This window comes from Balaenoptera physalus (assembly GCF_965194825.1).
Source record: "Balaenoptera physalus genome assembly, chromosome: X".
Taxonomy (NCBI): domain Eukaryota; kingdom Metazoa; phylum Chordata; class Mammalia; order Artiodactyla; family Balaenopteridae; genus Balaenoptera; species Balaenoptera physalus.
The window spans coordinates 127,602,988-127,618,251 of NC_138903.1; the positions used below are offsets into that span (position 1 = coordinate 127,602,988).

The 15,264-nt window shown below is 41.0% G+C and overlaps 1 long non-coding RNA gene across 1 annotated transcript; it reads right to left on the reverse strand.

The window, feature by feature from the left end:
* Positions 1 to 11,581: 11,581 nt before the first annotated feature.
* Positions 11,582 to 14,558, reverse strand: LOC309652383. The gene is made up of 2 exons (XR_014258694.1): positions 13,137 to 14,558; positions 11,582 to 13,100 (listed from the first exon to the last, which is right to left on the reverse strand). It is a non-coding gene; the product is annotated as an uncharacterized lncRNA (long non-coding RNA).
* Positions 14,559 to 15,264: the final 706 nt, after the last annotated feature.

Sequence of the window (15,264 nt, forward strand, 5' to 3'; positions counted from 1 at the left end):
TGGATTTTATTTTGTTGCAAGCATTTATTCCCATATAAAATGGCCCTGCTTACTGATTTGTTTCCCTGCTTATTGACAGTTTCCCCAAACGAGAATAAAAGCTCCAGGGATACTGCCCTGTCTTGTTCACTGTGTTGCATCCCCAGGGACTAGCTCAGTGAGTATTATGGGTTGAAATATGTCACCCCAAAAAAGGTATGTTGAAGTCTTAACCCCCAGTACCTCGGAACATAACCTTACTTAGAACTATGGGTGTTGCAGATGTAGTTAGTTAAGATGAGGTCATACTGGAGTAGGGTGGCCCCTAAACCAATGTGACTGGTGTCCTGATAAGAAGACAGACACATGAAGACAGAAGAACAGGGATAACACCATGTGATGATGCAGGCAGAGGTTGGAGTTACGCAGGGCCAAGCCAAGAAATGCAAAGATTGCCAGCAAACCACCAGAAGCTAGAAGCACAGATAGATTCCCCAACTGGTTTCAGAGGGAGCATGGCCCTGGTAATACCTTGATTTCAGGTTTCTCGCCTCCAGGACCGTGAGACAATACATTTCTATTGTTTAAGCCACCCAGCTTGTGGTACTTTGCCATGGCAGCCTTAGGAAACTACTGTAGTCCCTCCCATATAAAACACTGAATAAGTATTACTGAAAAGAAAGAACTGTTCCCTTTTTTACCTACTGGATCAAATGCAGGTACTTAAAGCTGAGTTGCAGGAGAAGTTGACGCCAAAATTACACATTAAAGGATTCACAATTTTAACACCACCTTCTTGCAAATCCACAGCAGTGCTTTTCAAACTTGGATGATACCACAACCAAGAAGAGAAATTACTCAACACGTACACACCTCCCAAACCACCTCCCTATTTTAGATACAGCAGACCTAGGATGAGCCCAGGAATCTGCTGTTTCAACAAGCAGCCCTGGACAATTTTGATGAAGTTGTCCATCGACCACACTTGGAAAAATCCTGACCTACACATCTGACGTTGGTGTACTATTAATTTAATGTCTACCATACAGAGGTCTGTGATGGCTGGTGTGTCTCTGTTAATGTAATTTACTCAAAAGTGCACTGGTCCTCCCCTCCCACCTACAACCACACATTGCTTTCCCACAGGGGATCACAATTAAGCTCCTTTGGATTTTTTTCTTTTTTTTTTGGCCATGCCATGTGGCTTGTGGGATCTTAGTTCCCCCGACCAGGGACTGAACCCAGGCCCTCGGCAGTGAAAGTGTAGAGCCCTAACCACTGGACCGCCAGGGAATTCCCTCCTTTGGACTTTATCTACAACATCAGCTCCTCGTGACTCACCAGCACACTACCTTCAGACTACAACTAAAACACTTTCCTGAGTCTCCAGCCTGCTGGCTTTCCCCATCAGACTCCACAAAGCCTCCACAAACTAATGAGTCAATTCCTTAAAATAAATCACTATCTATATATAAACATCCTACTGGTTCTCTTTGAGAACCCTGGCTAATACAGGTATTAAGAATCAAGTATCTTTTCCATCTTAGAGTAACCTGTGCTTTCAACCAAAAAGATTCCCCAGCAACATTAGGCTACTGACAGTTCAGTGAAAATATAATACCTAGAAACTGTAATAAAAATATTCCCATGACAATAACATCAAGAAGTATGAACTACCTAGAGATAACCTATGTTGCACATCCATGTCCACAAATGTGCAAGGCCTAAACTCTGAATGCTGCAAAACATTGCTGAGAAAAATTAAATCAGGACTAAATAAATGAAGGGATATACCATACTCCTAGGTCAGAAGACTCAGTATTGTTAAGATGTCTATTCTCCCCAAACTGATCTACAGATTCCTTGCAATCCCAATAAAAATCCTAGTGTGGGACTTCCCTCGTGGTGCAGTGGTTAAGAATCCACCTGCCAATGCAGGGGACACGGGTTCGATCCCTGGTCCGGGAAGATCCCATGTGCTCCAGAGCAACTAAGCCTGTGTGCTACAACTACTGAGCCTGCGCTCTAGAGCCCACGAGCCACAACTACTGAGCCCACGTGCTCTAGGGCCTGCATACCACAACTACTGAGCCTGCGTGCTGCAACTACTGAAGCTCACGCGCCTAGAGCCCATGCTCCACAACAAGAGAAGCCATGCAATGAGAAGCCCACGCACCGCAACGAAGAGTAGCCCCCACTCGCCGCAACTAGAGAAAGCCCGCATGCAGCAACGAAGACCCAACGCAGCCAAAAAAAAAAAAAAAAATCCTAGTGTGCATATTCTTTTAAAAAATTGACAGAATTATTCAAAAACTCACGTGAAAATGTGAAGGGCCTAGTCTATGAAAAACAACTTTGAAAAGAAAAAAGTTGGAGGTTAAGCACTTTTTCAAAACTCATAAATCTACAGTGATCAAGGCAATGTGGTATTGGGATGAAGGTAGAAATGTATATCAAAATTTAAAAGTCCAGAAATAGACCCACACATATATGGACAACTGATTTTCAACAAAGCTACAAAGGCAATTCAGTGGAAAAAGGAGTCTTTTCAACAAATAGTACTGGAGCAAGTGGAGAGCCATATGCACAAACATAAGCTGTGATCCATATAATGCACCACATACAAAAGTTAACTCAAAAAGAACCACTGACGTAAACATAAAAGCTAAAACTATTTAAAAATTCTAGAAAAATTACAGTAGAAAATTCTTGTGACCTTAGGTTTGGTGAAGATTTCTTAGATATGAAATCAAAAGCAAAATCTAAAGCATAAATGAACAAATCGATGCACTAAATTTCCACAAAATTAAAACTGTTCTTCCAAAAACACTGTTGAGAGAAAAGACAAGCCATTGAATGAATGAGAGAAAATGTTTGCAATTCATAGATCTGCTATCCCGAATTAAAAATCTCACAAAGGTCAATAAGAGGAAAACAGATACTCCAATAAATAAGTGGACAAAAGATTTGAACAGATACTTCACCTGAGATATACAAATGTCAAATAAACACATGAAAAGATGTTCATCATCATTAGTCACTACGAAAATGTAAATGAAAACGATGAGAAAACACTACACCCCTCTGAGAAAGTCCAAAATTAAAAAGACTGACCATACTAAGTATTGGCAAGGCTGTGGAGGATGAAACTCTCGTATCTCATACACTGCTAGTGGCAATGAAAAATGATTTGACTACTTAGGAAAAAAATTTAGCAGTTTCTAACAAAGTTAATTTTACAACTACCATATGACCCAGCCGTTGCTCTTCTAAGTATTTACTTGGAAAGAGAAAACATATGTCCCAGCAAAGAATTATATACAAATGTTCATAGAAAGTTTATTTACAAGAGCTCCAAGTTGGAAACAACCCAAATATCCATTAACAGGTGAATGGATAGAACAAATTGTGGTATATCCATATAATGGAATATTTCCACATTACAGGAAAGGAAAACTAATCTAAAGTGACAAAAGTCAGTAGTTGTATGAGAATGAGGTAGGTTGAAGTAGAGACAGAGGCAGGAGAGAGCTAGGTGGGCAGATTACCAAGGAGCACAAGGAAGCTTTTTGAGGTGATGGATATGTTCATTATCTTGAGTGTAGTATTAGATTCACAGGTGCATACATATATCAAAACTTAGAGCATATACTTTATTTTTTTTATTTTATTTTATTTATTTGGCTGTGCCGGGTCTTAGTTGCAGCACACAGGATTTTCGTTGCCGCGTGCGGAATCTTCGCTGTGGCGTGTGGGATCTTTAGTTGTGGCATGTGAACTCTTAGTTACGGCATGTGGGATCTAGTTCCCCAACCAGGGATCAAACCCAGGCCCCCTGCATTGGGAGTGTGGTGTCTTAGCCACTGGACCACCAGGGAAGTCCTTAGAGCATATACTTTAAATATGCTCAGTATCTTGTATGTTAACCATACCTCAACAAAATATTTGAAATATATTTATATATTCATAATTCTCTGATGCAATTAAGTTAATCAGGTGAAAAATTCTTACAATTATGCTCTTGTACATTAACAGATCCACTATGTCATCAAATAACGAAAATAATCATATGCAATAAAGTATGCCCAAATATTTAGGGAAAGTTGATGTTCATTTCCTTCTGAAGTACAGAAATAAAAACATTATATCTCAGGAAAATCATAATGATATTAAAGAGGAACTGGTTATTTCAGGGAATGTAGCTGAGTATCATTCTGTTAGGGCAAACTCTAAAGTAACAAATGCTTTTTTAAAAATAAATTCTATCACTGACATTTTAAACTAACACTTGGAAATTGTCTGGTCCTTTTAAAAATGTCATTATAAAAGGAAAAACAACCATAGTCACCAGGGAAGAATCTACATTACAATGTCAAGTTGTTAGGAAGATCTAACTACTGCATATTTCCATACTCATCTGAGAGATACAAGGGAATCACTGATTATTATGTAAAAGGTGAGAACAATTTAGGTACATTTATTACTAATGAATGTTAAAGGCCAACTTCCTTCCCAAATGGACAATCCATTGCTTTTCAGCACCAAAAAAGAAAGAAAGAAAGAGAGAGAGAGAGAGAGAGAGGGAAGGAGGGAGGGAGGGAGGGAGGAAGGAAGGAAGGAAGGAAGGAAGGAAGGAAGGAAGGAAGGAAGGAAGGAAGGAAGGAAGGAAGGAAGGAAGGAAGGAAGGAAGGAAGGGGAAAAAAAGACTTCTATCAGACGGGCCTCAAGGGTTACTACAAAGCATGTAGCTGCTGATGGAAATCCTAAGTGCTGAACCTCTTTCCCATGATTAAATCAAAGTAGCTTCTGTACATTTTGTGAACCTCACAGGAGCTATTCCACAACATGCTTTCATCAGATCTATGAACTCACTTGAGCCAGGCGGCATCTCCAAAGAAAGATGTGAAGTGTTGGGCTCTCCTGCCCTTGAACCTGGAGTAGAAGCTCCAGCAGCCATCAGGACACAGATGCTCAGAACCTGCCTCCTTCAGACACCTGATATGAGCAAGGCCACCAGCATGAGGAGCTGCACAGGGAGAGACAAATCCAGCAATCACCATGCTTTACTGGTGTAACTGTGTGCCCCGCACCGTGCTAGGCACTGTGTTAGAGACAAGGACACTGAAACAACTGGGTAGTGATCCTAACCACCAGAAGGTACAATGAGCTTCCCACCAGGGCCTTTTTCTTCTCCTTTCCTCATATGTCCCGTGAGAACAAAGTGGAAAAGGAATAAGAAGTGGCCTGAATTCATACAAACATCCATGATCCTGCGATAACCACAGGACCATCGGCTTATTCACGTGTTATCGCTAAATGTTCACAGAGACCCTTTAGGGAAAGCATCCTTATCCCCATTTTACAGAGGGGAAAGCTGAGGCTTAGAGTCGTTACCTGTCTCACCTCCCACACCCCTGCCTTTAGAAGGAAAGTGGCTCGAGGACACCCCTGGAGCAGGACACCGCACCCACTGGGGCCGGGCAGGACCCCAATGGCTTTGCCTACGAGACAGCCCGGGCACCGAGCCCCCAAAGCGGGAAAGAAGTGACCTGGATGTGGATCCCTTTGTCTCCCCACACTGCAGGGTGGTCCAGCCCCCGTCGCAGGTACCCACTCTCCCAACTCAGTTCCAAACACCTAAAGGAGAAACCTGCTCTCCTTGCCAGGCCGCTTCTGTCTCCATTAAAAAGTCGTCAAGGTCGCCTTATTGACCTCACCTTTCTATAGTCTAGTAACCGCCTGGCTCAGGCAGGTCCTCCACCACCTTAAATACCTCCCCACCCTCCTCCACCCCCTTGTCTTTAGCTTAAAGCAAAACACCGTAGCTCTTCAGGCTGCCACTTGGAAAACATACTAATTTGAAGCACTAGACTGGGACCCCGGCAACTGGCAAAAAAATCTGTCCAGTTTCGTGGGACAAAACATGTGCTTGTCGTCAGGAATTGTGTTTGCTTTAAAGAGACAGTAGGGGTGTGTTATCAGAACACAGAGACCCAGGGAAGTATGTAGGGTTCCTGCAGATGAGTTAGCCCTCCCTCTGAGGGTGAACGTGTACTCTCACAGCCCATGCTAAGCAGTTAGCCATCTGTGGCAGAGAACTAAGAACTCTCTATAATCATGTAACCCAATGATCTTGATACATATACAAAAATGTCATTTACAAATCTCAGAGTTATTCCAGGGAGGCAGGCCTAAAACATCATAGTCACTTAATAGGCAGAAACCTGGGTCAATTGAACGATACATTGTTTTTTCCTGGGGAATTCCTGGCCTCCATTCCCGATATTTTCTTCCACGTGGAGGGACAGCCACGGCCAAACCCATGTAACCTCTCTATACACTCACTCCTCTATCTAGAGAATCACGTACCTGATTAGTGAGGCTGGATGAACAAACAGGTTGCACAGCCCAGGCCCTCTCCCTTCAAAGTTCTTGAACCAACCTGCCCTTATGGAGCACATGTTTACTCTGCCCTCAGGAGTGGGTCTACAAATAGATACACAGCTCCTTTCCCTTTTCTGTGTCTCGCCGGCTCCCAAACTATTCCTATGGTCTTGCTCTAAAATGGCTGAGTCTTTAAGGGGCCTTGAAAATACACCCTTCTCCATATCTTGACTCTAAACCAACTAAGAAGTATGAAAAATAAGGTGAAAATACATCAACTTTAGTCCTTATAAAGGTGATATTGTAGAATGTGGCTCAGATTTCCACAAGGGCAGTGGTCTTCGTATTAATGAACCCCAGAACTGCACAGACGTATCCACCCAGCAGTGCTGCGCTGGGACAGTCCGAAAGGCCCAGGACTGCAATGCACATGTCTCCGAGGTCTGGTGACGGCATCCTATGTGTACTCGAGAAGAGTGGCTTCCTTGCAGGCTATCCTTGTAGCAGGAGAAAGTGTTTCAGGACACCTTCTTTGAGAAACCCTTCTTGAAATGAGGAAACACCCCTTGTTCTGACAACGTACTCACCAAGGCACCTTCTGAGGATACGGCTTTCCATGTGCCTCAGGGAGCAGTTTGTAGCAATACCCTCTCCTTCCCTTCACAAGCAGGACTGCAGTGGAGCCTCGTCTGTGGAAGGGAATTCAGGAATAAATTTCTAAAATTCCAAGAGTATGATGAAAATCATACGTCGTGAAAATGTATCTTGGGAATCCCAGAAGGAACTGAGGAAATTTCAAGATCTATACCCACATATAAACCCACACAGAGACTATAGCCAAAATTATCACGACGTCCTATCGAACCTTCAAAGATCAGCAAGTCCCTGTCTTATCCAAAGATTACAGACTATAGAAAAAGAGAGTTCACCAAAACTACATGGTTCAGATATCCATTTCTGTTTAACAAACACCACCAAAACAATAGCCATTTTTTAATTTCTCGGGATAATGTGGGTTGACTGGGTTCAGCTGGATAGTTTTCTGCTCCATGTGGTGTCTCACCTGGGGCTGCCATCAGCTGGAGGCTCCGTTAGGCTGGTACATCTGAGAGAGCTCACTCACAGGGATGAGCATGGCTTCTGGCTTCTGCTAGGGGCTCAGCTGCGGTTGTTGACTGGAGCACCTTGGTTCCCCTCCAGACCCCTCCATGTGTAGGGTTACCAGATTATATTTAAACCATTTACATTTGAATTTAAAATAAACAAAAAATCCTTTTTTGTGTAAATTTGTCACATGCCATATTACTTTGTTCACCTGAAATTCAAGTTCAGCTGGGCATCCAGTATGTTTATTTGCTAAATCTGGCAACCCTAGGGGAGGAGCGTGTGAATTTATAACATTAAGGACAGACCTTCTGAGGTGACTCTTCCACTGGGACTGGTCTGGAAAAAAGAAGAGATCATATTTAGCAATAAAGACAAAAGCTGTTCATAACTGATGCTGGTGGAATGAAGGGGAAATGGACACTGCCACACACTACGGGTGCCAAATGGGCATATCTGTTTTTTAAGGTCCATATTATCATGGCTGAATAACTTGAATGGCTCTTGATACAGAAGCCCTCTTTCCACCAACAAGGGAAATTCATAGGAGGGTTTAGAAAAAGATCCCCAAGGTGATTCTGACCTGCCATCTGGTTAAGGGGCCCCAACTGAAGGGGCGGGTGAGGACCACATGAGCTCTCTGATTGACGGAGGAGAGGGCTACTATTGATGCAGCAGGCTGTTTAGCGGGGCCCAGATCTAGGTTCTTCATGTTAGTGACTGGATTTAATCTCACAACAGCCCCACTAGTGACGTATCACTATCCTCTCTTCATGGATGTGTGTGACTACAAAGCAAGTGCTCTTGAGCACAGAGACAAATGGCAAAGAGGTTGTTCCCCACGCCAACAGCCAGAGCCAGGGCTGGGACCTGGCAGCCTGGTCACCTTTAGTTGCTGGTGGCAGATCTTTAGCAAAGGTATCAGGACATGTACTGCTGAGGTGGTTAATCTCTGTTCTCCCTGTGTTAACCCTCCCAGCAGCAGGAAGCCAGGCCTGGTGTTCCTTCCCGCTGCCGCATGGGGAGTTTGTGACCAGGCTGGAAGCAGAAGCCGTCTGAAGCCAGTGTTTCTTCTGTCCTTTGTGAAAACTTATGGAAATGATTAGGCTGCTTGTACCTGCTAGGGAGGAAAGGGCATCTGAGGACACAGAGAGGAAAGTGAAATTTCTACCAGAGAGGGATGAGGGTGGCTCCATGGATGGTCTGTCAAGGCTGGGCATCTAATCATGACAGATTTTCTAGTGTGGATCGAGGGATGTATGGAGCAGGAATGGGATTCCAGCTTTTGCCCTAATCACAATATACCATGCATTCTCAACAGATGACATCACCCCCAAGAGGTCAAAGATTGGTTCTTGAGGTTAGGGTTTTCATAGATATTACAACGGTCTGTGAGCTTCCAAAGGACCACAGTACATAAACAGATAAACTACATCTGGAGTATTAAAAATTTCACATTCTGCTGGGGAGTGGGGTTGGGGGTAATTAGGCAAAACATGTCTGAAAGGGCTCCTGGAGGGTGATAATGAAAGAAGACTGACAAACGCTTCATATACACAGTGACCTCTTATGCAGATGTTGGTGTTGGTGATGATGATTGATGATGATGAGAATTAAGTATGGGGATTATGTGAATGACTGCTTTCTAGGATGGTGGGTAGAAAGGGATCAGTCAGAACAGACGTCTCCTCTGAGAAAGATGATATGGAGGGTAGGAAATGAATGTAAACAAATGGTACTCTAAATTGTATCTCCTTTACTCTTAACACTTACTCAGTTACCTATTTAATCATATAATTTAAACATTTCTTTTAATTTATTTATTTATGTATTTATTTATTTAATTTTTGGCTGTATTGGGTCTTCGTTGCTGCGCGTGGGCTTTCTCTAGTTGCAGAGAGTGGGGGCTACTCTTCGTTGTGGTGTGTAGGCTTCTCATTGCAGTGGCTTCTCTTATTGTGGAGCACTGGCTCTAAGCATGTGGGCTTCAGTAGTTGTGGCATGCAGGCTCAGTAGTTGTGGCTCATGGGCTTAGCTGCTCCAAGGCATGTGGGATCTTCCTGGGCCAGGGCTCGAACCCATGTCCACTGCACTGTCAGGCGGATTCCTAACCACTGCACCACCAGGGAAGTCCCTATTTAATCCTATAATTTAGATAAGGGTAAGAAGTCAGGAGAGGTGAAGTAAATCAGGGGAACTGCTATGGATACCTGCTCAGTACGTGAGCTTGAAATTACTCTAAAGCTTTTCCCCTTGTATCCTGAAGCCACCAGGGCTCTAAATGCTCTAATTTCTCTGGACACTGGCATTCAATGCTGTCCAAGGTATTGCTTAATTTATTAATAATGACCTATATTACTTTTTTTTTTTTACTGAAGTATAGTTGATTTCCAATGTTGTATTAATTTCTGGCGTACAGCAAAGTGATTCAGTTATAGATATATATACATATATTCTTTTTCATGTTCTTTTCCATTATAGTTTATTACAGGATATTGAATATAGTTCCCTGTGCTATACAGTAGGTCCTTGTTGTTTATTTTACATATGGTAGTGTGTCTATGTTAATCCCAAACTCCTAATTTATCACTCCCTCCCCCACTTCCCCTTTGGTTACCATAAGTTTGTTTTCTATATCTGTGAGTCTGTTTCTGTTTTGTAAATAAGTTCATTTGTATCATATTTCAGATTCCACATATAAGTGATATCATATGGCATTTGCCTTTCTCTTTCTGACTTCACGTAGTATGATAATCTCTAGGTCCATCCATGTTGCCGCAAATGGCATTATTTCATTCTTTTTTGTGGCTGAGTAGTATTCCATTGTATATACATACCACCTCTTCTTTATCCACTCATCTGTCGATGGACATTTAGATTGTTTCCATGTCTTGGCTATTGTAAAGAATGTTGTTATGAACAGTGGGGTGCATGTATCTTGAATTAGAGTTTTCTCTGGATATATGCTCAGAGAGTGGGGTTGCTAGATCATATGGCAACTCTATTTTTAGTTTTTTAAGGAACCTCTGTACTGTTTTTCATAGTGGCTGTACCAATTTACATTTCCACCAATTTAGAATTCATGGAGATCTAGGGAGAAAGTGAATATGAAGATGCAGCTGAATGGGTTTCCAAAATCATGGTAAATAGTGGAAAATCACAGCAAAATATAACATTAACAGATGGAGTTTTCAATAAAGTAGCTATAGTAGGTATCTATGTAGATTTCAGTGTAGTTATAATACATAAGGCAAATGTAATGTAAAGGGGGGAGGGTAAGGGGATCTATTAAGGTGAGGTTCCTACATATCAACTGAAGTGGTAACATAATGATTCTGAGTATTGATTCTGAATAGACTGTGGAAAGTTAAGTAGGGAGTTTGTAATCCACAGAGCAACCACAAAAATATTATACAAAGAGATATATTCAAATTCAGAATAGAAAATTAAAATGAAATACTAAAAGGCATTCAGATAAGCCAAAGAAAGGGGAAACAGGGTAATGAAAAACAGAGAGGACAAACAAAACATGCAAAATAAAGTGGTAGACCTAAATAGAAACATATCAATAATTAATTGTCAATGGTCTAAATACATAACTAAATGACTTAGATCGTCAGAATGGATTTATAAAACAACAAAAAACAAAAATGGCCCAACTATATGTTGTCTACAAGAAACTCCCTTCAAATATAATGATATAGGTAGCTTAAGAGTAAAACAATGAATAAAAATACACCATGCAAACACTGATCAGAAGAAAGCAGGAGAATCTATAGATTCTTTACATTATCAGACAATGTCGACTTGAAAGCAAACACAGTTACCAGGGATAAATAGAGTCAGTCAATTCACCCGGAAGATACAACAATTTTAAATATGTATTATATCTAACAACGGAGTCTTAAAATACAAGAGGCAAAACTGACAGAACTGAAAGGGGAATAGACAAATCCACAATTATAATTTGGGTCTTCAATACTCCTCTCTCAGTAATAGAATTAGTAGACAAAAAACTAGCAAGGTTATAGATGAACTGAACACCACCATCAACCAACTAGATCTAACTGACATTTATAGAACAGTCCACCCCAAAACAGCAAAATACACACTCTTTTCAAATGCACATGGAACATTCAGCAAGATAGACTATATCCTGAGTCATAAAACAAACCTTAACAGCTTAAAAAAATTGAAACCAAACAGAATGTGTTATCTGACAATAATGGAATAAAATTCTAGAAATTAATAATAGAAAGATAACAGGAAAATCTCTGAGAACTTGGAAACTGAGCAACACATATCAAGTTAATTCATGGGTCAAAGAGGAAGTCTCAAGGGAAATCAAAAATACGTAGAACAGAAATCAACTATACTTCAATTAAAAATACATAGAACAGAATTAAAATGAAAATAAAAGTGAAAACCTACAGCTATCAAAATTTGGGAGTCAGAAAACAAATAGGTCGTTGTCAGGGTTGAGGTGGGGAGAATGGGTTGACTACAAAAAGGCACAGGAGAATTTTTTGGCATAATGGAACTCGTATATCCTGATTGTGGTGTGGTTATACAACTGTATACAAGTGTACATATACAAGTGTATGTACTTTTCAAGACATAGACCTGGACACTGAAAGGAGTGAATTTTGTTTTCTCTAAATCATACCTTAATGAAAACAATTTAAAAAGCACACATCTTGTTAAATGAAGAACATAAGTAGCAGATCAGTGTTATTCTGTGATTCCAATTTCATATCTAACAAACAAATCAGTTAATGTGTAAACCATTGTATCTCTTTACGTATGTGTATTTCAATATGCACAGAAAAATGCATGCCAAATACAAATCAAACAATAGCAGTGGTTACCTTTGGGGAGTGGGATGCAGGAATATTGATTAGAAAAGAGACTTTCACTTTGTCCGGCTGTGAGGCATTTTAAACCACACATAAATTATTTATATTTATAACCCATTATGAAACAATATATATGGGAGATATTCTGATAGACAGTGAGGGTACTGAGGAGAATAAAAATAATATTCATTATATACTTAAAACACATTTGTCTAACTCGCCCTTCCACTAAAATTAATTCAGGAACGATAATTAACTCCATATGGTTTATGATCTAAAAATGCAAAAAATAAAATCAAGTTCAGTGGATACAGCTAAAAATTTAAATAAATGTGAACTATGTTCCTTCAGAATTATAGTTCATTAAGGGAAGATGTTATGCCCTTGGTGAATAATAATGGTATCTTTTAAGAACATCAAATGATCAGGAACTGTGACTGGGTATGATTATAATAGGGAAAATGTTATAGGGGAATATGGACCTCTTGTCATGAACAATTTCCAGGTAGGTTCTAACCGCTTTTTTTTGGTATCCTGTTCTTCCCAATGGCTGTCATTCTTTTAATGGTTGTGCCCTGCCTCCTTCCTTCCTGTCTCAGTTAGAACCTACTAGGCTAGGCCCTACTCCCTGATTTCAAAGCTTACTACAAAGCTACAATAATCCAAACAGTGTGGGGAATTCCCTGGCAGTCCAGTGGTTAGGACTCCATGCTTCCACTGCCAAGGGCGTGGGTTCAATCTCTGGTCCGGGAACTAAGATCCTGTCTCAGTTAGAACCTACTAGGCTAGGCCCAAGATAGGCCCAGTTAGAACCTACTAGGCTAGGCCCAAGCCTCATTATATGCTCATTGTAATATATTAGCATACGCCAAATGACACAGCCACCTGCACCATGACAGTTCCCAGGCCATAAAAGGCCAAAAAGTGGGCAGTGGCCCAAGTCCTGGAATCCCCACCCCTTCTCCAAAATAGTTGGAATAATCCTCCTACTTATTAGCCTATGAAATTACCCAGCCCATAAAAAACTAACCACTCCATATGTGGGGGCCCGTTCTCACCATCTGAGATGGCCCACACTCTGTCTGTGGAGTGTGTAGCTCTCTCAATAAATCTACTTCTTACCTATCACTTTTCCTCTCACTGAATTCCTTCTGCAGTGAGACATAAAGAACCTGAACTTCATTAAGTCCTGAGACCAGGTGTGCAGTTTTACCTGGGAGATTGTGGATTTGAGTACCTTCCTAAGCCAGAGATTTTGGGTTCAAGTCCCATCTGAGGTGCAAGTCAGGTGGGTTCGAGTCTCATCGGAGGTGAGATTAGGTTCAAGTCCCAATCTGAGGTGCACGGTTTCAAAAACTACAATGAGGTATCACCTCACACTAGTCAGAATGGCTATTATCAAAAAGTCTACAAATAATAAATGCTGGAAAGGGTGTGGAGAAAAGGGAACCCTCCTACACTGTTGGTGGGAATGTAAATTGGTGCACTATGGAAAACAGTATGGAAGTTCCTTAAAAAAGTAAAAATAAAGTTACCATGTGATCCAGCAATCCCACTCCTTGGCATATAACTGGAGAAAACTCTAATGTGAAAAGATACATGCACCCCAATGTTCACAGCAGCACTATTTACGATAGCCAAGACATGGAAGCAACCTAAATGTCCATTGACACGAATGGATAAAGATGTGGAATATATACAATGGAATACTACTCAGCCATGAAAAAGAATAAAATAATGCCATTTACAGCAACATGGATGGACCTAGAGATCATCATACTAAGTGAAGTAAGTCAAAGAAAGACAAATACCATATGATATCACTTACACGTGGTATCTAAAATATGATACAAATGAACTTATTTACAAAACAAACAGACTCACAAACATAGAAAACACACTTATGGTTACCAAAGGGGAAAGGAGGGGGGAGGAGTAAATTAAGAGTTTGGGATTAGCAGACACAAACTACTATATATAGAACAGATAAACAACAAGGTCCTACAATATAGCACAGGGAACTATATTCAATATCTTGTAATAACCTGTAATGAAAAAGAATATGAAAAAGATTATATATATGTATAACTGAATCACTTTGCTGTACACCAGAAACTAATACAACGTTGTAAATCAACTATACTTCAATTAAAAAAAAAGAAAAAGAAAACCTCCTTAATATCTCTTCTAATATGTCTGTTGAATTCTTATACATGTTCCTGCACTTAATTTGTTGTCATTAACGGTACATAATGAATCTCTGGAAAATTTTGCCATACATTCATGAGAAAATGAGAGTGAAAAAGGTAAATAACTTTATCTTACAGACCCTGTGAAAGGTTGACCTAGAAAAATAAAAGAACTCACTCTTTAGTAAAGTGGTATAACGCAACATTATTGAACAAAACTCACTGTTTCATTTTGAGCAAATTAAACCATAGATATATTAAAATGTAGTTGATAATATTTAGTTCTTTGTAAAAAAGATGTTTAAAAATTAGCAGGATGACACACTTTAAAAAGTAAAGTCGATCAAAGTTTGTTAGAATACAGTTCTTATTAAGAAAACTGAGGTGGCTCTGAAAAGATCCTTTGGTTTGCGATGCTCAGGTGGTCCGGAGGCAGCTCATTTGCCGGTTATGTACCGAATGAGTGCCTTGGTGGCGCTGGATATGGCGTGGTTGCCCCTCTTCCCAGGCAGCAGCAGGCGCACGGAGGTCTGCATGTCTCTGGAGGTGAGGGTGGAGCGCTTGCTGGAGCGGACCAGGCGCGCCGCCTCGTCGACGATTCGCTCAAAGATGTCCTTCACGAACGAATCCATGACGTTCACGGCCTCCTGCGAGAGGCTCAGGCCCTCCTGGACCCGCTGCAGCACCCTTCCGAAATAGGTGGCAAAGCTGTCGAAGCCGTCAGAGAAGCGGCGGCGGCGGCTGCAGCGGCG